The sequence below is a fragment of the Hyperolius riggenbachi genome, chromosome 8 (genome assembly GCF_040937935.1).
Source record: "Hyperolius riggenbachi isolate aHypRig1 chromosome 8, aHypRig1.pri, whole genome shotgun sequence".
Taxonomy (NCBI): domain Eukaryota; kingdom Metazoa; phylum Chordata; class Amphibia; order Anura; family Hyperoliidae; genus Hyperolius; species Hyperolius riggenbachi.
Window position 1 is genome coordinate 62,472,844 of NC_090653.1, and position 27,341 is coordinate 62,500,184.

The 27,341-nt window shown below is 45.1% G+C and overlaps 1 long non-coding RNA gene across 1 annotated transcript in view; it reads right to left on the minus strand.

Annotated features, from left to right (window-relative positions):
• Positions 1-26,874, minus strand: part of LOC137528179 (uncharacterized) — a 37,722-nt gene extending 10,848 nt beyond the window's left edge. Inside the window, exons 1-2 of the long non-coding RNA XR_011023311.1 lie at positions 26,813-26,874; positions 9,473-9,584 (exon numbers count right to left, since the gene is read on the minus strand). This is a non-coding gene — a long non-coding RNA (uncharacterized lncRNA). The remainder of the gene's footprint in view (positions 1-9,472; positions 9,585-26,812) is intronic.
• Positions 26,875-27,341: the final 467 nt, after the last annotated feature.

The following is a 27,341-nucleotide window of genomic DNA, read 5'->3' on the forward strand; positions in this document are numbered from 1 at the left end:
CACCCATTTACTTTCGCTGCGGCGCGCTGCGCGCGCCGCATGTGGACATATCCCTATTGGAGACTGTCCTCAGAAGTGCTCACAATCTTTTCCCTACCATAAACTCATGCAAAATTTCTAGAGTACATGTGTATGTGAGCCCAAAATGGGGGGGTGGCGAGGAGGAGGGGATCGGGGGGGGGGCCCCGGCTGAAACTTCCTTGGTGGGCCCTTAGTGTCCCAGTCCGACCCTGGCTACAGGTGCCCCTTAGTATTAGGTAGCCAGAAGTACCCTCAATATTACGTAGCTAGAGATGCCCCCGAGTATTAGGTAGTTAGAGGAACCTCAGTATTAAGTAACTAGAAGAGCCCCTGATTGAAGGGAAGTGAGCGAGCAACCTCTCATTCTCATTCTCATCAGGACTGTGCATAGGGAAGGGGTAAGACAGGCACATGGCAGGAGAAAGAGCTGCCTTTCCATCATCAGGCGCCTGTAGGCACGTGCCCACAGTGCCTAATGGTAAATCCGGCCCTGGCTCCCTTAGTCTTTTTTTTCTCCTAGAAACTGTACTGTCATATCTAGCTTGTAAACACATGTGAGCACAGCATAGATCATATTTCAGCAGCTTCATACTGACACAGCAAAGAAAGTACATTTGGGCACTGCCACAAAGCAGCGGTAAGTTTTGGGGCCCGAAGGCATGCTAGTATGCAAATTGTGGCATTACATAGCGGGCACAGCTTTTATAATGAGTGCCTGAAATCCGCAACGCAACACGCAATTGTAAACAGGCCTTATGATACAAAAAAAGGACATTGCCCAACTGACCTTACAGTGTAAGAAGTGGGGATCAAAGGATACAGTAGGTAGGGGAAATAGGACTAGAATTACTCAATAGTGCTGGGTAAGGGCAGAGAGGAAAATATTCAAGTCTGGAGGGAGTCTGTTACAATGAGTTCCACAGAGTAAAGCCTCGTAAACAGGTACAAGGATTGTGCCTGCTGGGATGGGGACCTGATCCCTTTGGTGGTGCAGGGCCGTTTCTTGGGCAGTGCGGGCAGGGTGGTCGCCTTGGGTGCAGACCGGCAAATAGAAAAAGGGGGGTGCAGGCAGCAGGACATAACCGCTAGGGAGCTGGTGACGCGTGGTGCAGCCTAATGGAAGAAGAAAGAAGACTACCAGCCCGATCACCTTCCTTGACTCCTCCTGTGCTGCCTGCATACGACATCCAGTCAGCATCACGTCACCACCGCATGATGACACCTGATGTCCTGTAGCGGTACTGCAGGCTGTCTGCTTTCTGGGCTGTCTTTGCCTGTGTGTTTTCCTGGTCCCTGCTTCCTCCTGGATGAGCGGCTGGTCACTAATAAGTAGGCAGATCTACTTGTGACCAGTGGCTGTGTCTGTCTCTAAAAAGGAAGTGTTTGCGAGTCCACGGGGGTGTGGGAGAAGGGGGTGAAATTTTCACAGCCTTGCCCTGTGTGCAAGTTAGCCTAGAAACTGCTCTAGGGTGGTGATTCAGGGTTGATTTCTGTAGAGACATGTCACAAGCCTAGAGGCTAGCAACACATCTGTTACTATGGAATAGGGAGGAGGGACAACATACTGCGCACAATGAGAAGCTTATGGCGGGAGGGGTGAATACAAGACAGTTTTATAATCTGTAAATACCCAGGTTGTACATAAACAGTATAATTTTTTTTAAAGTGTCTACACATCCCACATAATAATTATAGGAAGGGGGCTTGAGTTTGTGCCAGGGAGGTGTTTCTGGTCCGATAATTTGTGTATCCTTTAGAGTCGGGTACCTTAAAGCGTAATATAACCCAGCATTTCTTCTTTGCTCTAATAGATTATTTACAGCATATTATATACAACCAGCATTTTTTTTTTACTAGAACATCATTCAAAGGGTTAACACAGGCTTTAGAAGCTTCAATGTCTTCAGAGCTGGCCGCTTCCGAAAGTTAAACAATGTAATCTTGTGTTTACTTAAATGTATCAAGTGTGGAATGTGACACATTCTCTGACTGTGCAGGAGATCCTGGACACAGAGAGAGAGTCAAACCATGTGTGCCTGAATGAATGAATGAATGAATGAATGAATGAATGAATGAATGAATGAATGACTGAATAAAAGCAGTTATTAATAAAATGCAAAGTCAGCTCATAAAGCAAAAAACTGTACTTTTGGGAAGCTATAACTTATAAATGAATAATAATACTTATGCACAAATGTAAATATGATAACCGTATGACATATAAAAAGTAGGGAAACATGTTTTTATTGAATATTATGTCCGAGTTTTAAACCGCTGTAAGGCTCTGTTCAAACGCTGCCAGGATCAGCATGTCTTAGGGTTAATACCTCACCTGCTTGCCCATAATTCATCAAATTCTCCACCCCCCCCCCCCCCCCCACACACACACACACACACCTCGGCAAAACTTTTATGGTATGTTTTTCTAAAGTCTGCCAAAGCTCTGTCCACCCCATCTGCATCTCCACGGCCGCCTCAGCTCAGCAGCCATGGCCTAATTGGTGTCTTTTGAGCTGGGGGTGGGCTGTAGCAATGCAGGTGGGGGCAGCCAAAGCTTTGGAAGACTTCTGAAAAATTGTCTACAGCTGCCTTGTCAATGGAGGGGGTGGAGCTGTGAAGACCTGTCTAATCAGTTACGGGTAAGTGGATGAGTTCTTAACCCTGAGACCCTCCGTCGCAGATCCTGGAAGCAATGAGACAGGAAGCTTACATAGGGCTTGATTTACAAAGCCGTGCTAACCTACTTCGCACGTCTAAAGTCTTTAGAGGTGCTAACCAGGGTGCTAAGTAGGTTAGCACCGGATTTCTCAATCAGATCGCGCACAAAGTTTTGCGCACAAAGTCCTATGCGCGCGCTAAGTCCCATAGGCTTAAATGGGCACTTCGCGTGGAGCGCCCTGCGCTCTGTGTAGTTTTGCGCACATAATGTTTTGTGCGCAAAAAGCTCGTTTAGACGTGCTAAGGGGGTTTTCACAGGCGTGCTAACAGTTAGCACCGCTTTGTGAATCAAGCCCATAGAGGGCTCTGTCTTTTCATTAGGGGTACATTTTAATATAGACTATCACCTTCTTGTATACAAAATTGGGTGGACGAAAGATGTCTTGCCTGAGGAACCAAAATGTCCAGAAGCAGCCCTTCCTAGTGTACATATCAGAATGCCGCCTAGTCAGTGGGGCTCTGGGCAAGCCAAATGACGGCCCACCCTTCTGCCGCTGAATCACTGGGCAGCATTAAATACTATTCCCCTTCTGAGCAACTCAGAGGGAGAAGGGGTCCAGCAATCACCTGAACCTCAAAAATGTTGGGCGCAGACTATAGCATTACAGCTATAGCCGCGCCATCATCTGGTGATATGCACCTCAGTTCAGATGAACTGCTTCGCCCCCCCCATACTACTGGAGTCGATCAGTGACGTATCTAAAGGGGTGCCAGCAGTGCTCATGCCATGGGCGCCACAGCACCATGAGCGCCATACCTGCCCCTGTGCCTCTTTGTCATTCAGATCACAGATTAATGTTATCTGGCGAACATGGCTACTTAATTTATGTATATAGGGCACACTTGGCTATTTAATTATTCTATCTTGACGCACCTGGCTATTTCATTTGTTTATCGTGAGGCACCTGGCTGCTTAATTATTTTATCTGGAGACTTGTGACTACTTCATGTTTTTATTGGGGGGCATATGGCTACTTGATGAATGATGTGGAGCAGGGATGAGCAGAAACTACGCCAGTGTGAATTTAGGCATCGTAGTTCGTAGGTGAAGTTTCAAAACTACGCTTATGAATTTACGCGTAGCAAAGTACCGCTACGCGTAGCTTACGCCCACTATGCATAGTTAACGTGTATCGCGTAGTGAACTACGAATGTGTTACTCGTGTCTAATTCTCCGCGTGCAATTGTATGCTTACAAATTTACGCATTGGAAAGGGGAATGTATGCATAGAAGAGTTCCCGGTATAAGCAATTAAAGAGGAATTGATGCGTAAAATGTTCTGCATGCGGGCATAAGCATCCGCACACACCACGATCCACACTACGTCTAATTGCGTATTTTAACGCGTAGTCTACTAAATGCATATGAAACGAATATTTTATCTTGAAGCCGTAGTTTGGAGAAGGGTAATTGTGTAAAACTACGCGTAGTTCCAGCTTAGCGAAGTTGGCTGACTATGACCATCCCTGTGTGGAGAAATGTGGCTACTGGTACTTAATTCTTTTATATGGAAGCATAGAAATATAAAATAATACATTTTAGATAATTTATTAAAATATATAATGTGACTATTTATTTAATTGGGAGGCACATGACTACTGAATTCTAATATCTAGGGGACCATGGACCATTTCAGTGTTTGCCATAGACGCTACATTACCCAGATACGCACCTGGAGTCAATACTTTTACCCGCCTTTCAAAATAAAGCGTTTAATCCATACAGGGCATCTCTGTCTCCGTCCACAAAGAGTAGCCTCAGATTATGTCATTTTTTGAAATGCTTTTTTTATTATGCTCTTGATTTAAGTTGGCTTTAATCTAACGTCGGCAGATAGGTTATATCCTGTCTGCTTGCATGCGATTTTAATTCTCCTCTCTTTTATTTTCCTGCCAGTCTCCGGTCTTCTGTCTGGCTTCATTATAAAACTCACAATATTCATGTAAGCATTATCACATCAATTCTAGTTAATATTTCCATTGTAGGTGAAATTCCCATTCATTTTAGATTGGAGGAGACAGCTCGGAGCTGAGAGTGGAGCCGGCCTGCCCTTCCGAATGACAGCAATCAAGGTTTGTAAAAACTTTCTATAGAAGGTGTTCCTGAACTCCACCTCCACATCACAGGGCTGCTCATCTTCAATTAGGAGAGATTTCCTTTCTATTGCGGCCGCACTTGGCTTCCAATCTCTCTTCTGCTGCAGCTATTTGCTAACAATGAATCCCACTTGCTAGTCCTCGCATGCCTGCCCATTTTGTATTGCTGCCATCAATGCCTCCAATGACTCTGAGAACTCCAACAAGCGTCAATGGATCTCACACTCCACAAGAATAGTATCGGAAAGTTGGACTTTTACACAAACTTTTTGTAGATCTCAGCTATTTGAATAGGCCAGGAGACAAGTAGAGTGACGAGGCCTGATTTGCTGCAGTGGTCCAGGATTGGGAGAAAGGTACTAATTGCTAGGGCTGGGTTTTTGGAAGGGCCACAGAGGTCCGTGTCTTGGGTTGCTGCTGCTCAAAGGGGCAGCTGCACATGGAAGAATGGGTAACTGCATGTGGAGGAAAAAACTACCGATGTAAAGAAGAGCAGTGTTATATCTTTTAGCAGCCAATGGCCTTGTTTCATAAAAAGCAGTGCGATAAAAAAAAATCTTGTTGGGAAAATACCACACTCGGTATTCTCCTGGTCTGTGTGCTAATTCATAAAGATTTCCCCAGCTGCCTTTGAAGGTCGGTAAATTACCGCAGCCCATTGAGCGGTAGAATAGAGCAGTGTGGCGATTCTCTCTTTTGCCCTGCACAAATGACTCCACAAATGATTCAGACAGATGACTCGCACAGACTTTTCCTGCCTGCACAAGTGACTGGCACAAATGACTCAGATAGATGACTCGCACAGACTTTTCCTGCCTGCACAAGTGACTGGCACAAATGACTCAGATAGATGACTCGCACAGACTTTCCCTGCCTGCCCAAATGACTCACACAGATGACTCAGACAGACGACTCGCACAGACTTTCCCTGCCTGCACAAATGACTGGCACAAATGACTCAGAAAGATGACTCGCACAGACTTTCCCTGCCTGCACAAATGACTCACACAGACGGCTCTCTCCACAGATGACTCAGACTTCGGCTCCCTGCACTTTGCATTCATCAGAGATGTTGGTAACTTGTTAACCTTCCTGGCGGTAAAGCCGCGCAGGAGGTTTTCTCAGGCCCTGCTGGGCCGATTTGCTTAAATTTTTTTTTGCTGCACGCAGCTAGCACTTTGCTAGCTGCGTCAGCACACCGATCGCCGCCGCCCCACGCTCGATCGCCGCTATCCGCCGCGCGCCCCCCCAGACCCTGTGTGCTGCCTGGCCAATCAGTGCCAGGCAGCGCTGAGGGGTGGATCGGGACTCCCAATGACGGCACAATGTCGGTGACGTCATCCCGCCCCGTCGCCATGGCGACGGGGGAAGCCCTCCAGGAAATCCCGTTCTTTGAACAGGATTTCCTGATCGGAGATCGCCGAAGGCGATTTAAGCGGGCAGGGGGATGACGCTGAGCGGCGGCTATCATGTAGCCCCGGGAGTCTGCGGAGCGGCGCCGAGGGCACATCCTGCCTGCCACGGGCTGGAGGAAGCCCCAGGTAAGCGGATTTGCATTTTTATTCTTTTTTTTACGGACCCGAACCTTCCCTTTAAAGGAAATGTCAGGCAAACTACTGCGCCTGCGCAGTACACTCTGGACAATGTGGACTCGATTGACAGTGGCAGTAGAAGATGACCTCGCGTGGTCGGCCTCTGCACTGGCGGGGACCCCGGGCCAAAGGCTGAAAGTGGAGGTGCGGCGTGGGACATGCCGGCTGCAAGAGGCTGGAGGAAGCCCCTAAGTAGAGCTTGAATATGATAATTTTGCCTGACATTTCCTCTAAGGTATATGTTAGGGTATGTGACATATGGGGATGCAGATGAAAGAAAAGGTGGAGCCTTTGTTAAACTAAGTAAAAAACATACAGCAGATAACTGAAATGTGTCAGACTCACAATGGTTCTTAGTCATGGTACTAGGAGCAATCATCCACTGTAAAGTGACACTGTTATCCAGTAACCAATGCGATACAAAAAATCATGTAGTTCTTTACTGGGGTGCAGCAAATGCAGCTGCATGCTTAAAAAGAGTTTGAAGCCAATTTAAAAACGGCTTTTTACCTTTTATTTATGTGAGGCATGTTTTCCCCTGTTAAAATGCCACTATCCCATGGCAGAGCTAGGGTTTTTTACCCCCCAAATCCCCTGGGGCACATTGCAAGGAGTGCTTCCCTGAGAGGCAGAGGTTTTGGCTGCAGCTCTGCCTCTAAACACGTTTATCAGCGCGGATTACCGCCTCTCCCCGCCCCTCTCAGTCTTCCTTCACAGATTAACGTGCATGGAGGCAGAGCTGCAGCCGAAAGCTCTGCCTCCCGGGCAGCAAAATCCACGAACAAGAAAGTTGTGGATTTTGCACAGGGGATTTGGGGGGGGGGTAAAAAATCCTCGTTCTGATGCAGGATGGCGGCGTTTTAACAGGGGAAAACATGCCTTACATAAATAAAAGGTAAAAATCCATTTTTTAAGTGGCTTCATAGTCTCTTTAAAGGCTTATACATGAGTCGGTACACACCCTAAAATCCCAGCTCCAAAATTCTGTCTGTATTAATGATCAACGTTCAGAATTGCAATATTTGCTTCTAATTGTGGTTTCATTATTCAATCCCTCGCGACAAAGAGTCTATTAGCCGAAATAGGTTGGACAAAATACACTAGATGAGGTGTAAATAAGTAACATCTGGTTTATTAAGCAGTGCGACATCCTGCCAAAAATGTATCACATGATGTTCCCAGAGGAGAAGGGAGGAATTTCCTCCCCACTCCAAAAAACACGACGCCGTACCGAATATCACAGGCTGCAGCAGTTCAGAGGAGTCGCGGCTACATCTGCGGTTATTACAAAGCAGATGCACTAAAGCCCATCTCCAGGCACACATCTAGACCCGCCATCTGATAGTTCAGTAATCAAAGTGCCCAACTGTTAAGTAAGTGGAGATTCGGCACAGGAAGATTCATTGCCAGAACGAGGCTTTGGCTGCATGGCAGCTTGGCAATGTTGTTTTCACCAGCTGTATGCCCATTTTTGGGGGGCTAACACTAACTGATCTACTGTAATGAAAATCCTGTACATGACCTCACTTGACCTAACCTTAACCTTCCCTTCCGGTATTAAATAATACATCCAGTTGAAAAAGCTATCAGGATCGGTGATTCTCAGGGTTAACAACTCACCCACTAGTGCATAATTCAATAGACAGGCAAAGGCCACAGTAAAGGCTGTGCAAAAATAGGGATACCTCATAAAACAATGAACAGACTGTTGGCAGGTCTCCATTAATCAATAAAAGTGATGAGCACAAATTTTGCATAATTGTAAATTTTACATTGTAATTCAAAATTCGATGTGAAATTATAATGCAGAATTTCAGGTAAAATCATAATCTTGTTTGTAAACGTAATCAGGAAACATAACCAGGATTTCTAATACTGTGCATGCGCCGGATGGGGACGGTGATGTCAGTGAGGCCACACGCAGCCAGGGCCGCACAGGCACAGTGGCCCGCCAACTGGTTAGTCGTTAAAAACGAAACTAAGCTCTGGCGGGGGACCGGAGGATTGGTGCATCGTAACGCAGGCACAGGACGTCTGCAGGGGGCCGGTAGGAGCCCCAGGTAATTTAAACTCTTTTTTTTGTGTGTCAATTAAGATTCCCTTTAAGAGGAATAGTGGGAATAAGGCAAAAAAAAAAATCAAAAAAATCTTTTTTCAAAAAGACTGTGTAGTGTTTAAGAAAATCAATTTTAAAAATGCTAAGGAAAAATGGTTTTTAAACCTTTGCATTTTTTAAATTGATTTTCTCAAAAACTTTTTAAAAAATGGTTTTGCCTTGTTCCTACCCTTTCCCTTAATTATAGATAGCAATTGTGGTGACGATAGCACTTGGTGACTTTTGTTAACCCTTAACCCCCTTGGCGGTATGAAAAATACCGCCAGGGGGAAGCGCAGCAGTTTTTTTTTATTTTATTTTTTTTAAATCATGTAGCGAGCCGAGGGCTCGCTACATGATAGCCGCTGCTCAGCGGCATCCCCCGCCCTCTTCGATCGCCTTCACCGATCTCCGATCAGGAAATCCCGTTCAAAGAACGGGATTTCCTGGAGGGCTTCCCCCATCGCCATGGCGACGGGGCGGGATGACGTCACCGGCGTCACTGACGTCGGGACGTCATTGGGAGTCCCGGGCCACCCCTCGGCGCTGCCTGGCACTGATTGGCCAGGCAGCGCACGGGGTCTGGGGGGGGGCCCGCGCGCCGCACCGGATAGCGGCGATCGGGCGCGGCGGCGATCGGGGTGCTGGCGCAGCTAGCAAAGTGCTAGCTGCGTCCAGCAAAAAAAAATTATTTAAATCGGCCCAGCAGGGCCTGAGCGGCACCCTCCGGCGGCTTACCCCGTGTCTAGCACGGGGTTACCGCTAAGGAGGTTAAAGTCACCAAGCAATTGAGCAAAAATTAAGCAAAATTACGAATGGCTTACACAAAATCAGTTGAATGTCCAATTGTAATTCCGAATGGCCGTAAGTGCAAAAATGTATGCAAAATTTTGGATAACCGTAATCTGCACATTACGATCATCACTACTAAAAATAGTATAAAACTCACATGTGTTTCTCCACGTGTCTCCTCCAGATGAGTGCGTTCGCCTTTTGCCTGCCGCGATCACTCTGTGAGCGAGATGTGAGCCTCAGCGTAATACCGAGAGACCAGGGGTGACCTAAACAATGGATTCCTGCGTTAGCTTCATTTCCATAACATATATATGTTATTAAAAATATATGTACTTTTAGATCATTTAATATACGGTAAACATTGATCATTCTCCTCAGAAAGACTTTATTTCATCTCCACCTTATTATACTTACTGTAATAACCTTTCAATCATTAGCTGCCACTTTCAGTTTAAATAAATCGGAGCTTGTGTAGGATAACAAGAGATCAGTGTTTCTTGCGAATTTTAGTCAAAGTCATTTTTGCATCAACAATGCTATTTTCTAGTTCAAATAAAACATTTTGTGTAAATAATCAATATTTTACACCGAAAACGCTGAAAAGGATATTTTACAGCAAAAAAAATACCATAAAACTGCAAAACAAAAAAAAAAAATCAATATTTTTTCGTGTGAAAAATTCTGAAAAGCGCAAAAGCACAAGAAAACCCAAACTTATTTTCAATGGCGTTTTCACTTGAAAATCGATTGTAACATTATTTTCACAAAAATTAATGTGAAAACAAATATTGGCATTTTCGTTCATCACTATCCCAAAACTAAAATTCAGTAACTACTTTTAGATACACTAATACACTATCCTTCTCCTAGACCTCTCATCAGCATTCGACACTGTTGACCATTCCCTGCTTCTTCAATCCCTGCAATCTGTGGGTATCCAAGACCTTGCCCTAGCATGGTTCTCCTCCTACCTCTCAAATCGCTCCTTTAAGACCTCTTTCAATGGTTCTCATCCTCCATCCCCGTTTCGGTTGGGGTCCCCCAAGGCTCTGTTCTTGGTCCCCTACTATTCTCAATTTACACCGCCTCCATGGGAAAACGCATCTCCTCTGTAGGTTTCAACTATCACCTATATGCAGATGATACCCAGATTTACCTCCATACCACTGACCTCACCACCACCACCATGGAGAAGGTATCCTCCTGCCTCTCGGCTATCTCATCCTGGATGTCTGCCAGGTTCCTAAAGTTAAACCTGGATAAGAATGAACTCCTAATCTTCCCGCCCAGTGTTGTTTCACCCCCCCCACAGACCTCTACGTCACTGTCAATGGCACAATCATTCGTCCAACCACACAAGCCCGTTGCCTGGGTGTCACCCTCGACTCAGCCCTCTCCTTCACCCCTCACATCCAAACCGTAGCAAAGGCCTGCAATTTCCATTTACGCAACATCTCCAAGATCCGGCCTTTCCTGACCCCAGACACTGCCAAACTCCTTGTCCATGCCCTCATCATCTCTCGCCTGGACTACTGCAACTCCCTCCTGTCAGGACTTCCTCAAAACCGCATCGCCCCCACTACAATCCATCATGAACTCCCCTACGCAAATCCCTCCACTGGCTTCCAATTCGCTTCAGAATCAGCTTCAAGATCCTATGTTTGGCATACAAATCTATACACAAGTCCTGCTCAACGTACATTTCTGACCTGATCAGCAGATATACACCTGGCAGCCCACTTCGCTTCTCCAAAAACTTCCTCCTAACCACCCCACACATCTCGCACTCCCATGCATGACTACAGGACTTCACTAGAACTGCCCCCATCCTGTGGAACTCTCTCCCACTGCCCATCAGGCTTGCTCCCACCTTCAAAAAAACAGTCAAAACTTACTTCTTCAAGGAGGTCTAATTCAACTCAACACTGCCAATAACTTCTTGATGAACCCCCTCTTTTTGTGTCACCAACCCCTCCCTCTAGATTGTAAGCCTTTGGCAGGGACCTCTTCCCTTGTGTATCATATTTAACTGTGTGCACTTTACCCAGATTTATGGAACTTGTATTTTTACCACTACCACTCCAGTGCCATTGTATTACTATCTGCATTGTGTTGTGTATCTTATTGCTTATTACCTGTATTGTTGTATTTATTGACTATTACCTGTATTTTGCTGTCACCCCTGTTATTGTCTGTAATTATATTTATTGTACAGCGCTGCGTAATATGTTGGCGCTATATGAATCCTAAAAAATAATAATAATACATAAAAAAACATTTGAAAGCATTCCCGGGCATTTCCTGTGTGTAAAAACATTTAAAGTGAAGCATGGAAGATCATAGAGTTGACATGTGCCAGTGCAATTCAGAATGAAAAGCACTAGAAGAAAAAATTAAAAACATCTGTTAGCCCATAGTACATGGAGGTGGTAAAATGGATCCATCATTGGCCAATGCAAATTAATTCTGTACCAGGCTTAAAGGTGGCCACTAACGATACAATTTGCCGAACAATCTTTTAAGAATGATTCTGCATTTGAACAAACGTAAATGATCATTTGGGACTACTAATGAACATAAATCTCCTAATTAATCTGATCAGATTGACGGGATCAAACTGAAATTCTGATCGATTTCATTAATCTGATCGGATTGGTCTAGGAGACTTTTGGCCATTAGCGGTCCCAAACGATCATTTCGGATCACTCATGCGAAGAATCGTTCATAAAAGATCGTTCGGCAAATTGTTTTGTTAGTGGCCACCTTAAGAATGATAACTGAAACTTTGTTTTAATTAAAATAGTAAACAGTGCTTAGGGAGTCAATGTCTTACCTTACTATCTTTTCATTTGTGCGCCTAGGGCCCATGGCTTAATTTGTACTGCATTCCCTGATAAAGGGATTTTTTTGTGTGCTTGAAACATTGGATGTGAACCGATAAACGTTTTCTGAAGAGGAGTGCTGGCTATGGCTATGCCATTATATAGGGAATACGCTACTCCCATAGTTGTTACTATGGAATGTTATAACAAGTTAGAGGGACACTGATCGCTTGCCAGAAGAAGAACAGAAACTGTACTAAACAACTGTACCAAACTTAAAAACTCCATACTTTCCCCAGTTCACCTCAAATAGCACTGCTGTTTATACTGTCCCCAATGACAACTCATGTGACAGTAAACTCAAGCAGAGAGCATCATTGAAGGAAGTATATGATCCGGGTTTAGTTAGCTACTCACTAGTGATGAGCACAAATTTGGCATAATCATAATTTTGCATTGTAATTCGCAATTACGATGTAAAACCGTAATTATTTTTGTTTGAAAACATAATCAGGAACCGTCATGTCTGTGTAATTTTTGCATAATTTCACCCCAACTTTAACAGTTAATAGCATAGCCCGCAAAATTCCTAAATATGTTAAGGGGAATAATGGGAACCAGGCAAAAAAAAATTGTCAAAAAGTCCTTGCAGTTTTTGAGAAAATTGATTTTTAGAAATGCAAAGGAATCTTTTTACCTTGTTTCCACCCTTCTCCTTAAAGCGGATCCGAGATGAAAAACTAACTATAACAAGTAACTTGTCTATATATCTTATGTAAAGTTTAGATTGTTTACACAGCAAATCTAGCTGCAAACAGTTTTAATAGAATATGATTATTGATTTCTTTGATACAATGACAGCGGCCATGTTGTTTGTAAACATTACACAGGGGCAGGCTTATCTGTATCTTGAGCCATCAACCTAATCCCCTCTCCTCCTCCCTCCTCCCCCTCTGCCTCTGAAATCAATGGCTAGTAACACCTCCCCCTCCTCCTGCCCAGACTGAGCTCCCATAAGCTCTTGCTACTGCCTTGGCTCTCTGAAAACCTGTGGGCGTGGCTTTTTAAGTTTATAGGGAATTAGAGTATTAAAACAAAAACAAAAACAAAAAAGTATTTGGCTTGAGAAATGCCCTATAAACAATAGGAAAGGAACACAATTATGCAATGTGTAAAAGTTCACCTCGGATCCACTTTAACATGTGTAGCAATTTTGAGGACGATAGCATGTACTATTAACCACCAAACTTGGCGTGAAATTACGCAAAAATAGGTGAAAATTATGCAAAATTACGAATGGATTACACCGAATCAGTTGAATGTTAAAATTGTTATTATATATAGCGGTAATTGCAAACATTTACGCAAAATGCTGCGCAATCTTAATTAGCAGGTTGTGATCATCACTACTACCCAGGTACAACCAAGCCTTAGACATTAGGAGGACCACAAATGAATAGATTATGGACCTGGTTATGGCACTTGGACCATAGGTTGGACAAGCCAGTAAGATGCTATTGTAAAGAATCCATATTTAATCAGCATCTGTTTTTAGTCCGAATGAGATTTTCTTTTTAAGGGCTTGATAATCTGTTACCTTCCATTCTACTGACTTAGTGTAATCCTTTGGAAGTAAGTGAAATTGATCTTTGCTGAACTCACACAACCTTGTAAGTCAAATAAATGAAAAAACATAAATATTCCGGAGAGCTCCTATTACCGCAACCAATTAAAGTGTCAAACTCTGTGCTTCAAACTCACTAGCAATTGAGTCTTTTCATTCAATTTCACCCCCTTTTTTGTTCTATAATGTTTTTTCATCAAATCTTTTTAATCTATTCATTATCTACTCCTTGGCAGTGTCAACAGAGATTAGGTTAATGATTTAAATTTTGTTTGGCTGTTGCCTAGTCGGGATGGAGCTGACCATGGGTGATTGATTTACTGTGTTCTCCCTTAAGAAGCTACACTAGATTTCCTCAAACCAAAAAAAAGGTGATTGCTGGATTGAGAACCTGGGGCCCTGATGCAAAGTCAATATAGGATCTCTTGGGCCAGTAGTTAAGCCAACAGATGCAGTCTGTCATGCTAGTGCATCAACCAGTATATCTTATATATCCATCGACTGTTCTCAGGCTATCCCTTCTTGTCTCTTGTATGGATATCGATTAGCTCCAGTGTCCTCAGAGCATATGTAGAGGCGAAAAAGGAAGACAGGTACTTCCTCAGTGTTGAATAATATGCAATATCGACTTTAATCACGTTTACAGATAAAAGTACAGAGACACCCCTGATGGCAGACCTGCTGAGAGTGGGCATTACCGATTGAGGACTTTTATGACCTGTGCTCTAATATCACAAGGGTGGCAAGTCGGGAGCAAACCTAGGGGATTCGTGAAAGGTCTCCCTCAGCCACTCACAATACAGTATAATAATATGGTAGGACATCATGCTGGGTACACATAATGCAATGTCCCATCCGACTGACAGGATCTGACAATTATTTCCTAAATGTCCAACTGCTCCCGACAACGGGAATCGATCAGGAACAGTTTAGATACAGATAATAATGAGGACAGCCGATATTGGTAATGAAGGGGAAAGTGAAGCATTCACACCACAGGGCAAAGGGCTGTGCTCATACCTGACTCTGTTAGGTTCCCCAGAGCTGCTTTATGCTCTGTGCACACACTGCTGCTACATCCAAGGTCAACTGTAGCAGGGAAAGAAAGGGGGCGGGACAGGGCATAGTTCAAGCGGCAGCAAGACGCTGAGAGCTGCAGGATGCCTGCAGATATGCTGGTGTCTCAACCTGTGCTTGTCCCCAGACATGACCCTGGTCTGAGGGGGATTCTGGGCAGCTGTAATCCCCCCCGTGTTTGCCTATGGAAGTGATTAAAGCCAGAGGGTCCTAAATGGTTAGGACCCACAGAAGTGAGGGTACTTTGCTGTACGTTTAGCTATAAACTTGATTAACGTCCATATTGCGCATCATTCATCACTGAGGGAGTCCGTCTTCATCTTTTGTCTCCACCTATTCCCTGAGGACACTGGACATTATAGATATACTGTACATACAAGAGACAAGAGGGATTTCATGCTAATAGTAAATAGATATAATATATACTAGTTGATGCATTGTAGATATTGTAATTTAGGTTTTCATCTTCTTGTGGGGGAACAGGAAGTCTGTGACTCTGTGCCCTGCATTTTCCTTCCTCAGTGTATGTGAGAATGACTGCTGGTTCCCCTGACACATTTTCCCTACTTCCAACTATTATGCTACAGTACTGATTTGCAACTGCATCAAAAAATATGACTGGTTTCTGTGGACAACAAGCAAAATACTTCCCTTACATGAGTTCTTGAGATACAGTTTTATCTCTCACATGAAAAGCTGATCTATTTTAAATGAAGACTGAGATCAACTAATCTTATCAATGATATCACATGACTAGAGATTATGCCAGTTGACCAATGGGAGCAGCTTAAAGAGGAACTGTTGTGAAAATAACAATTAATAAAATTTCTTACTGTTAACAATATTAATTCATAGATTATTTAGTCAGTGTTTGCCTATTGTAAAATTGTTCCTCTCCCAGATTTACATTCTGAAATGTATCACAGGTGGTGACATCTTTAGATCTGCCAGGTGATCTATACAGACAGTTCTATGCACAGAGGGAGATTTTGCTTGCTTGGCAGTTGGAAAAACCTGTTATTTCCCACAATGCAACAAGGTTCACAGACAGCAAACTGTCAGGACCATGGTGATGACGTCACACTGTGGGAGGGGTTTCACCACAATATCAGTCACACTGACCCCCTAAAGACCTATTTGAGAAAAGGAATAGATTTCTCTTGGGAATGGGGGTATTAGATACTGATTGGGATGAAAGTAAATGCTTGGTTACAGTTTCTCTTTAATAAGGCAGGAAGGGGAGGGGACAATTTACATTCAGTCCATGCCTCACTCCATGCACATAAAAAATTAAGTATTACAGTAACAAAATATTATAATAAAGTCAGAAATGGAATGATCATAAGATGGCAATTTGTATAACATTTTCTGCTGTTGACTTTATATCGCACAGGATTTGGGCACAGGTTAACTTTAAAAGTAGCCTGTACAGAGACAAATATGGATATTGCCAACACTTTCTTCCCTTTTAAACAGTGCTAATTGCTGGGATGTCATCATGACCTTTTAGCGTCATCAGTTTCTGAGTCACTGACTTAGAACAAGCAGCGAAGTCAGAACAACTGATCCACGTACTTGTTTTAAGTCGGTGATTCAGAGAATGTTGCAGAGAGACGATCAACTTCTCCCTAAGCTAAGATTTTTACAAGAGATCGCTATAACAATACTCCACAGTTCTCTAATAGCATTTGTACTATAAGAATATGAAGAAGAAAGGCCATCTTGAAGTATATATGAGTGAGAGAAGATTTTCAGACTACAATCTTGGCCAGAACACGCTCTGCGTGAAGTTTTGTTGTGTCTTTACATGGGTCATGCCTGCCAGGGGTGTAGCAATCGCAATAGCAACCATAGCGCCGCTATGGGGCCCGCCCGAGCCCTACGTCACAGGGGGCCCGCAGCCGCAAGGACCTGGAGGGGTGGCAGGAAGCATGAGGGGAGAGCTTGGTGGCACGTCGGTGGGGAGGCTTTGCCTGGGTAATCTCCTGATTGTCCTTGGACATCCAACGGCCCAAACACATTCTATTGGGCTCTCTTGCTTCCAGGGGTGTAACAAAAATCATTGCTCCCCTCTTGCCAATACTGTGATGGGCCCCCCAATATCACACACAGAATGTAAATCAGGGAGAGAAAAGATTTTACAATGGGCAAACACTGACTAAATAATCTATGAATTACTATTGTAAACAATAAGCAATTTTATTCATGATGTTATTTTTACTACAGTTCCTCTTTAAAGGGAACCTAAACCATGTAAAATTATTTAAAGAGAGACTGAAGCCTCCGAAAATGACCCTTTTTTTAGCCAGTCCTGTTAAGCATTAATGGGTTAGCTGAAACGCCGCCATCCCGCCCCGCGGCAAAACGAGGCTTTAATCACCAGGAAGCAGGAGTCTGGCTTAAAGAGAACCCGAGGTGGGATTTAATAGAGTTAGTAGGGCTGGTTGTGCAAACTATCACCAGCCTCTGTTGCCGTATTGTGTGCCCCCAGGACCCCCCTGAGCTCTGCTGTCCCCTGTAATAAAAACCGCCGTGCTAGCGACACACGGCGTGTCGCCAGCAGGCTGTTTACCTGTGAGTGTCTGTCACCGCCGCTCCCCCGCCTCCTCTATATTGTCGCTCCCTGCCCAGCTTCCCTTACCTCCAATCAGCGGGAGGGAAGGGAACGGGCGGGGAGCGCCAATATAGAGGAGGCGGGGGAGCGGCGGTGACAGGCACCACATAGGTAAACAGCCTGCTGGCGACGCGCTGTGTGTTGCTAGCATGGCGGTTTTTATTACAGGGGACAGCAGAGTGCAGGGGGGTCCTGGGGGCACACAATACGGCAACAGAGGCTGGTGATAGTGTGCACAACCAGCCTCTGTGCCCTACTAACTTTATTAAATCCCACCTCGGGTTCTCTTTAAGGCCGCACAGGGGGCATGGCTTAAGTGTTCCTCTTTCTCGTCTTCAAAAGTTGGGAGGTATGCAATATCTACAGACCACAAATAAGAAAACAAATAGCTTATTAAGCTCATAAGTTTGGAGACATAGGTTTGCTTTAACAACTTTAAACAGAATGAAGAAAATGTGTGCAGTGACAAAAGTCTTTTAAACTCTACCTCCAGGTGAACTAAACTCAGGAGTTCCTTTCAGCTCTAAAAGTTTAGCCACAGCACGATACCTTTTATAGAAAAAAAAAAAACACTGCTTCATTATAATTTATGGAAAACTTAAAGTGAATGGGAACCGGTTTAAAAAATTTCATTCCAATAGAGGACCTTTTAGCTTTTTATTTTCCTCTTCTAATTTGTCCACTTAGCCCTTCTCTTGCTGCAGAATTGTGCCAAAAACAGCTTTTATTGATTTTGATTGTTTCGGTCGAAAAACTGATGGTTCGGAGGAGGCAGAGCTTCTTTCCCTTGCTCTGTCACTTCTCCGTCTGGTGTTCTCCTCCCCTTTCCCCGCCCCTCCTGTCCACGTTCACATGAATGTGCGGCTCTGTGGTCTCCCTCACAGAGTGCGCACAGTGACGTCTTCCTGCTCGCTCGGCTTCTTGGAGACACGAGAGACGCAAATTGAGACGCTGCACTACACAGGCAGTGCGTTGGGGAGATGAGACATCATACCGGGAAGCTGGTATGATTAGAACTCTAATCATAATGTGCACTGCAGCTGGCCATTCAGTTCTCTGCACAATGCTGTGACACGTGCACATGCGCACTCTACAGTACACGCACGCGTGCCCGAGCACGTGGCCGCGCTGCACACTACTTTCCTCTCGTAGAGCCAAATCTCGCGCAGCTACAAGCGCTGCGTTGCACACAGGAAAAGGCTGCTGGCCCGGAGGATAAAGAAAAGGTCAGCAGCTATCTTGGAAAGCGGGGGAGTCGTTTATGGGGCTGAATTACCGGACCCAGGGGCCAGGGAGTGGCGAAAAGACTAGTAAGAGACTATGGCCTCAATTCACTAAGCTTATCTCCTGTCTTTAATAACTCTTCTAGAGTTGTTACCATGGTGATAAGGCATGTAGTATTCAGGAAACATTTTACCTCAGGCAAACCTAAAGTTAACTCTTCTGTCTTTAAGTTAACTCTTTAATCCTTAAAATAACTCCAGAGTTAAAGACAGGCTGTTCATTAACTGCATGTGAAAATAACTACAGAGGAGGTAAATTAACTACAGGAGAGGTAACGTAAGGAATGAAGAGATAAGATAACTCTCTCACTGTGTGAGGTAAGTTTTCTCTTGCCTTATTATCTCCAGCATGATCTTAGTGAATTGAGGCCAAAGTTTTTAATTTGTAACAAAGACATGTTTTTGTTTATAAAAAAAAAATCGGATTCCCATTAGCTTTTAAAACTAACTTGCTTTCACACTGTAGAGAGTATTGAAAGGGTCATGGGCGTAGCAATCATCCCTGCCATTGCAGGGGGGCCCAGAGGCTTTGTACCCCCTCCACCTCCCTCTTCCAGACCGCAAGTACAGCCAATTAGCAAAGACCTACCAATTCACTCACGAAAAACGTGTGCAAGAGCATGTGTAATTTTTCCTGCTTCCAGAGGCTGCTTCACAGCAAAATATTCTTTGCTGCCATTTGCCAGCTCCCGATCACATGGAGATTGGGGACCAAGGGGCCCCATGCTATTATTTTTACAGGGGGGGCTTATTAAGTCTAGTTACGCCCCTGCAAAGGGTTAAGCTACTGTGTGTACCATATGGCTAGAGCTGCCTCAGCAGAGCTCCTGCAGTCAATTCACAGCTGCTGAGAAGAACTAATTAGAATTTTGATCTGGCAAACACAGAACACAGAGCGGTGAATTTCTTCGGCAACTTTATGTGGAATAAAGACTTTCATTGTGTGCTGTGCAAGAATTTGAGACCATTATAAGGATTGTCTCTGAATCTCTAAATCTACATATTAATTTAACAGCAACTGACACAAAAAAGCAGCTTGTTTTCTTCTTTGCAGCAGGTGGCACATATGAAACTTGCCTGCCGCTGACGCCAGTATAAAGGCAGATGCCGCCCCACCCCCTCTTATATGTGTGCCTGATTGAGAAATGTGAGGAGGAGCCACAGGCCATACCCCTTTATGCTCATGGAATCGGAGATCCAGGAGCGTAACTAGTGGGGAGCTGCCCCTGCAGGGTAGGGGGGCAGAGCTTTAGGGGGCCCAACTTGTAAAACTTCCTTCTTCTCATACAACGGGCTATACTTAAGGTTGTGTGTTTTTGTGGCGACACGTTATGGGTGGGAAGAACATGATGGCCACACTTGCTTTATGATCCTTGTGAGACAGACATCAAGGCCGTGAAGGTTACCAAGGGGAGGCAAGGGAAGGGGTGTGAGCATTGTAGGAGTCGATCAGAGTTTTGCTGGGGGGGCCTCATGAATTCTAGTTACGCCACTGATGAGATCATGTGACTGAAATATACAGCATATGGTGGAGAGAGGATTTGCATTGATATGTTGCAATTCAGTTGGAACCTCTAGTTTCTGCCGGGGGTTTTAATTCGAGCGGTGGTGGCAGCAATGGTGGCAGACGGCAGACCCGAGATGACAGAAGACAAAGTAGAAGAAAGATAAAGCAGGAATGGATGTAGAAAATGGCCTAGTGAGAGAACGGAGGCTGTTTGTTCCCGTAGGCTTGCATAGATTCCGTTGACATCCGCAACATTTGCTATGTCTGAAAAGATCATGCATGTCAGGATTGTGCGTTTCAATTCCCAGAATGGATCAAGTGTATCTGTTCAAAGTGCCAAGTGTACACAGATGCTACCTAACACAGCATCTTCAAATTAGACCCTGCGCAGGCAGTATTTGCTTCTACCAAGTGTTAGTTTATTTACTATAAATTTTGAAGGGAAGTAGAAGAAAAACTGGATGAAAACCATAAACTGTATTCAGATGTTTGTCTTGTTTATCGCAACGCTTGAATTATGCTGTCGGTGACAATATTTGATTTTGAAACAAAAGTATATTTTCCAGCTTTGTGTACTTTTGTCTCCATGCACTGAATCAATAATGAAAAATGTCGACGGTGAAGCTGGAGAAGAAATTATGGCTGGGGGGCACCATGTAGTTCCGCCCCTGAGTGACAGCATATGACAGCACATATACGGCTGTAAAACTTATTTTTACACACAGCAGCCCAGAGAACTTTCATTACTTCAATTCAAAAATGTAATTTCTTCAACATATACTGGGCATTCATGTAAAAAAGGTACCTGGAAAAAAGGGCTTGGGGGTTGTCGCTAGTAGAATGTTCGTGAAATTACAGATACTAGCCGACCCGCAGCGTAGCATACGCCGCATAAGGGGGGGTAGCAGGCAGGAAGAGGGTATTGGGCATAGCGGCGGGGAGGGGTGTCGGACCCCCCTCCCTCACCTGGGCCCCCACCTGTGCTCCCCCTCTAGCTGAAGTTCAGCAGCAGCCGCCGCTATTAGTAAGAGGCAGCGGGCGGGGATGACTCACCTCTTCAGCGTTCTAGCGTGCGTTCCACCGTGGTTACTTCCTGCAGTGCCGCCCACTGTATTGTAAGTGGACGGCATTGCAGAAAGTGACGATAGTGGAACGCACGCTGGAACGCGGAAGAGGTGAGACATCCCCGCCAACTGCCTCTTACTAATAGCGGCGTCTGCTGCTGAACTTTAAGCTAGAGGGGGAGCGCAGATGAGGGACCCAGGTGAGGGTGGAGGGGGGTCCGACCCACCTCCCTGCCGCTGTGCCCAATACCCCCTTCCTGCCCGCTACCCCCTCCAGCTCGGCGGACCCCCTCCAGCTCAACGGCAAGTCTAGGACCGCCCCTGGGGGCAGGTCGCTACTTCTTCTGCTTGCTTGGACCGGCCCTGGGGGCTGGGCGCTACTTCTTCTTGCTTGAAGGTTGAGGCACGTAGCCTATTATATATATAGATTCTTCTACTTAATTTCAATAGTAAAATATTGGTAATCTTCACTGATATTTGACTGTTTCTCAACCTAACCCTATCTCACATAGAACCCTCCCTCTACCGATGCCTAACCATAAGATCTCCCTCTACTGATGCCAAATCCTAACACCTCCCTCTACCAGTGCCTAACCCTAACACCTCCCTCTACTGATGTCAATCCCTAAGATCTTCCTCTATTGATGCAAAACTCTAAGACCTCCTTTCTACCGATGGCTTACCCCAAGACCTTCTTTTACCCAACCCTAATACCACCCCTCTACCCTTGCCTAACCCTAAGACTTCCCTCTATCTATGCCTAACCCTAAGACCCCACTCTACTGATGCCTAACCCTAAGACCCCCCTCCACCAATGCCTAACTCTTAACCCTCCGTCTACCGATGCCTAACCCTTAACTTCCCAGGTGGTGCCTATTACACTTAACCACCTCTTCAACCTTAACCTACCTGCTAATTAATACCCGCTATGCCATATTTTGATTATAAAGATTCACACTCCTGAATTGTGTCTGGTGTGCAAGCACCAGGATGGATAAACCACTATAGAATCACAAAACAAGAACAGAGTTCCTGGTATGAACACGCTGCACCACCATGTAATCATATAAAGAGATAAAGTTTATTGAATACTTAACAACAATCTAAAACCAATTAAAACCAAAAACATTCCACAACACAATCTATGCGGAAAAATTCATAAATATCCATTGTGCCTCACTTCCATAATATATATAACCCTAAGTACTGCAAATGTTAGCCACCTGGGTTGCAATTGAACCCAGATTGGACTAATTGGGACCCGGGTCCAGGTGTGATCAAATCGCAATAAAGAAGGTACTAATGAAAATTAGTATTGCTAAAGCCCAGAAAGTGCATAAAGATAAGTGCATAATATATAAGAGAGGTAGAAAAATATGCTCATACACTTCAGATATATATATAGGTGATAAATACATAGTCCTGGACAGGGTCCCGGGTATAACAGATAGAGGCAGTCAGCAAATCCAGGGTGAAAGGAGGCACAGCAAATGCTCCACGCGTGATGTGGTCCACGTGGAGGCTCCTGACGAAGTGGTCACATGTGGAGCATTTGCTGTGCCTCCTTCCACCCTGGATTTGCTGACTGTCTATCTGTCTGCTTCTGGCTCTCTCACTCCTTCCCCCTAGCAGCTGGTCGCATCTATAAATTATGCAATCAGGAAGTGCTGGAACAAAGGAGAAGGAGGGAGAGAGACAGAAGCAGCCGATCACCACAGGCTCACTGGATGTGGTAAGTGATACGGCTACTGCCACTAATTTCTAATAGCAAAGTGGGAGCATGGAGGACATCGGGGACACAGAAAAGAGCAGCAACACAGAGGGCACAGCAGCTGATCACCACAGGCACTCAGGATGAGGTGAGTCATAGCGGCTGCCACTGATTACTTCCTACAGGGGAGAGAAGGACACACAGTGAATGCAGGGAATCCCCGACATTGCGGTGGGTCAGCAGTTTGTATCGGCGGGCGATTGTAGGTCGGGGACTCCCTGTATTTGGACTATAAAAGGCAGGGACTTTGTCTCCCCACTTTTGGGAGAGAAAAAGTGCATCTTATAGTCCAAAAAATACGGTAATACTAAGTGTACGTCTGACCTCCTAGTACTACTGGACACCTGTAGCTACCTATGGCGGGCAAGGGAAGTAAGGGAGAAGTGACAGCTGGGCCAGCCAGAACACTTGCAGGGCGGTTCGCAATGATGAGCAAGAGTTTTGCATAATCATAATTTTGCATTGTAATTCGCAATTAGGCTCCCTGCACACTGCAAATCCGTTTTCCGATTCCGATTCCGTTTCCGATTCCGATTCCGTTTCCGATTTTCTTTGAATACATTCAACAGAAAAACGGATCAAAAAACGCAGCATGCAGTTAAGATTAAAAATCGGAATCGGATGTAAAAACAGATTAAAAAGCGGAATCGGAATCTGAAATGCATGCAGTGTGCAAGAGGCCTTACACTGCAAAATCTTAATGCAGCATTTTGGGAAAAATCATAATTTTCTATGTAAATGTAAGAAAGAATCGTAATTTTGCATACTTTCACGTAATTTTCACATAATTTCAAGTCGAATTTAGCCGGGGGTTTGTAGGTTCATGAAGGGTGAAGTCTACGGTGCCAGGAAATCTGTGCTTATAGGCTCAAGTGATGTAAATCTGGGCCTGTTTACAATATAGGAGTTTTAATTGTGAAAGGAGAGTCTTGATATAGCAGAAATAACCCTATAATAGTGACTGGCAGAAGACCTACCCCCTCCTCCATAAAACCTGTGTTTTAGGCCGGTTTTACACCTATTTTAGGGGGATTTCATTTCACAAGCACAGTTCCACACATATTGTTTTGAGGAGATATCACTGTCCAGTTCTGCTGCTACATGTGGCAGTCCCAACTCACAGCTTGGCCTGGCTGTGTAAACACTGTGGGGATTATTCATGATGAATGCCGTGGTGTGCAGTGTAAACCCAAATCCAGATTGCAGCTTCATGACTATAAAGAAGCCAGAAGCATGGCCCTGGGCAAGTGCACGTGACCTGCACCGGCACGCTGGGAATTCACTGTGCGATTACCAACCCTTACTACGGAGCCTTGTGCTCCAGGCTATGGCTGCAGCGATCGCTGCTGCTTTTTACATTTTCTTTGCTAGGGAAAATGCTAATCCCTACAAGTTAAAATAAATATCAATATTTAAATGTACATATTTTAAAAACATATATTTAAAAAAAAAAGATTGGGCATGAAAGGGGGGTGGTATGGGGGGTCCTAATGCAGAGCTGAGAGCAAAAGTAATTAACTCTCCTTTCCTGCCAGCACATTCCTCCCTCCTCCTCTCTGAATAGAGATGGGCCGAACGGTTCGCCGGCGAACGGTTCCCGGCGAACTTCGGTGGTTCGCGTTCGCCTCCCGCAGGCGAACGTTTCCGGAAGTTCGGTTCGCCCCACAATGCACTATGAACTTTGACCCTCTACATCACAGTCAGCAGGCCCAGTGTAGCCAATTAGGCTACACTAGCCCCTGGAGCCCCACCCCCCTTATATAAGGCAGGCAGCGGCGGCCATTACGGCCACTCGTGTGCCTGCATTAGAGAGAGTAGGGCGAGCTGCTGTCTGTCTCTCATAGGGAAAGATTAGTTAGGCTTAGCTTTTCCTGGCTGCATACCTGTTCAGTGATCCTGCCACTGCATACCTGTTCTGTGAACCCACCCACCACTGCATACCTGTTCAGTGATCCTGCCACTGCATACCTGTTCTGTGAACCCACCACTGCATACCTGTTCTGTGATCCTGCCACTGCATACCTGTTCTGTGAACCCACCCACCACTGCATACCTGTTCAGTGATCCTGCCACTGCATACCTGTTCTGTGAACCCACCACTGCATACCTGTTCTGTGAACCCACCCACCACTGCATACCTGTTCTGTGAACCCACCCACCACTGCATACCTGTTCAGTGATCCTGCCACTGCATACCTGTTCTGTGAACCCACCCACCACTGCATACCTGTTCAGTGATCCTGCCACTGCATACCTGTTCTGTGAACCCACCCACCACTGCATACCTGTTCAGTGATCCTGCCACTGCATACCTGTTCTGTGAACCCACCACTGCATACCTGTTCTGTGAACCCACCCACCACTGCATATCTGTTCAGTGATCCTGCCACTGCATACCTGTTCTGTGAACCCACCCACCACTGCATACCTGTTCAGTGATCCTGCCACTGCATACCTGTTCTGTGAACCCACCACTGCATACCTGTTCTGTGATCCTGCCACTGCATACCTGTTCTGTGAACCCACCCACGACTGCATACCTGTTCAGTGATCCTGCCACTGCATACCTGTTCTGTGAACCCACCCACCACTGCATACCTGTTCAGTGATCCTGCCACTGCATACCTGTTCTGTGAACCCACCCACCACTGCATACCTGTTCAGTGATCCTGCCACTGCATACCTGTTCTGTGAACCCACCACTGCATACCTGTTCTGTGAACACACCCACCACTGCATACCTGTTCAGTGATCCTGCCACTGCATACCTGTTCTGTGAACCCACCCACCACTGCATACCTGTTCAGTGATCCTGCCACTGCATACCTGTTCTGTGAACCCACCACTGCATACCTGTTCTGTGAACCCACCACTGCATACCTGTTCTGTTCAGTGGACCCGCCACTGCATACCTGTTCTGTTCAGTGGACCCGCCACTGTATACCTGTTTAGTGAACCCGCCACTGCATACCTGTTCTGTTCAGTGAACAGTTTGGTGTGTCAGTGTGAAGCAGTACCTTAATTACACTACCTGATTGATGTATACACATGCAAGATGTTTTAAAGCACTTTAGGCCTGTCATTTAGCATTCAATATGATTTCTGTCCTTAAAACGCTGCTTTGCGTCAAATCCAGATTTTTCCTGGGGACTTTTGGCGTATATCCCACTCCGCCATGCCCCCCTCCAGGTGTTAGACCCCTTGAAACATCTTTTCCATCACTTTTGTGGTCAGCATAATTATTTTTTTTTTCAAAGTTCGCATCCCCATTGAAGTCTATTGCGGTTCGCGAACTTTAACGCGAACCGAACCTTCCGTGGAAGTTCGCGAACCCGGTTCGCGAACCTAAAATCGGAGGTTCGGCCCAACTCTATCTCTGAATTGAAGTATGGTGAAGCTCAACTCCTTAGTAGTAAAATAGATGTGCCTCGGTCCACTCTGGCAGCACCCCAGAGTATTGCAGCTAGAAGAGAAGTCAGACCGGCACCATCTGTAGTATTCAATGCTCTTTTAATATTCTTTAGTGCAAGACAGCCATAATAGCGACGTTTCGAAGTATCAACTCCTTTTTCAAGCTTGGCTGAATATCAATAACAATGTAACAAACATACACCAGATTTATATAGCATGTAACAGCTTGGGAACACCAATAGTAATGAGACATACTCATAACCAATGACAGCGGTCCTTACAGAGTCGGACCTGATGGATGCCTCCATGGAGGCTACTCACCTACTAATACTACGGATGGTGCCGGTCTGACTTCTCTTCTCCCTCCTCCTCTCTGGTCTCCATGGCTCCTCCCATAACTGCATCACCGCCACTCTGTGATCCACAGGCATGTGATGTCAGTTCACTTATGCTGGCAGGAAACAGAGATGCTATGCTAACAGGGATTGTGTTGATTTGTAAGGAGGAAAGAGTGTCACTACAGGAGAGTCCAGTTTACGCTCTGCTGCTACCTGGTAGCAAAAAAAATAAATAAAAATAAAATAAAGAGTCTTACATTGTTTCTAGTACAGGAAGAGTTAAAAAAAAAACTTCAGTTGTTATATATGAAAAAGTGCTTCGCTCTGGCCTGAATACAGTCCTGTTTTCTGAAAAAAAACAGTGAACAGCCATGCAGGCCCGGATTTACATCACTGAAGCCAATAGGCACAGATGTCCGGCACCTTAGACTTCACCCATAGGAAAGGAGGGAGGCACTCAGGGAGGGGAATGAGCCGTCTTTCCATCACCATGCACCTGTAGGCATGTTCCT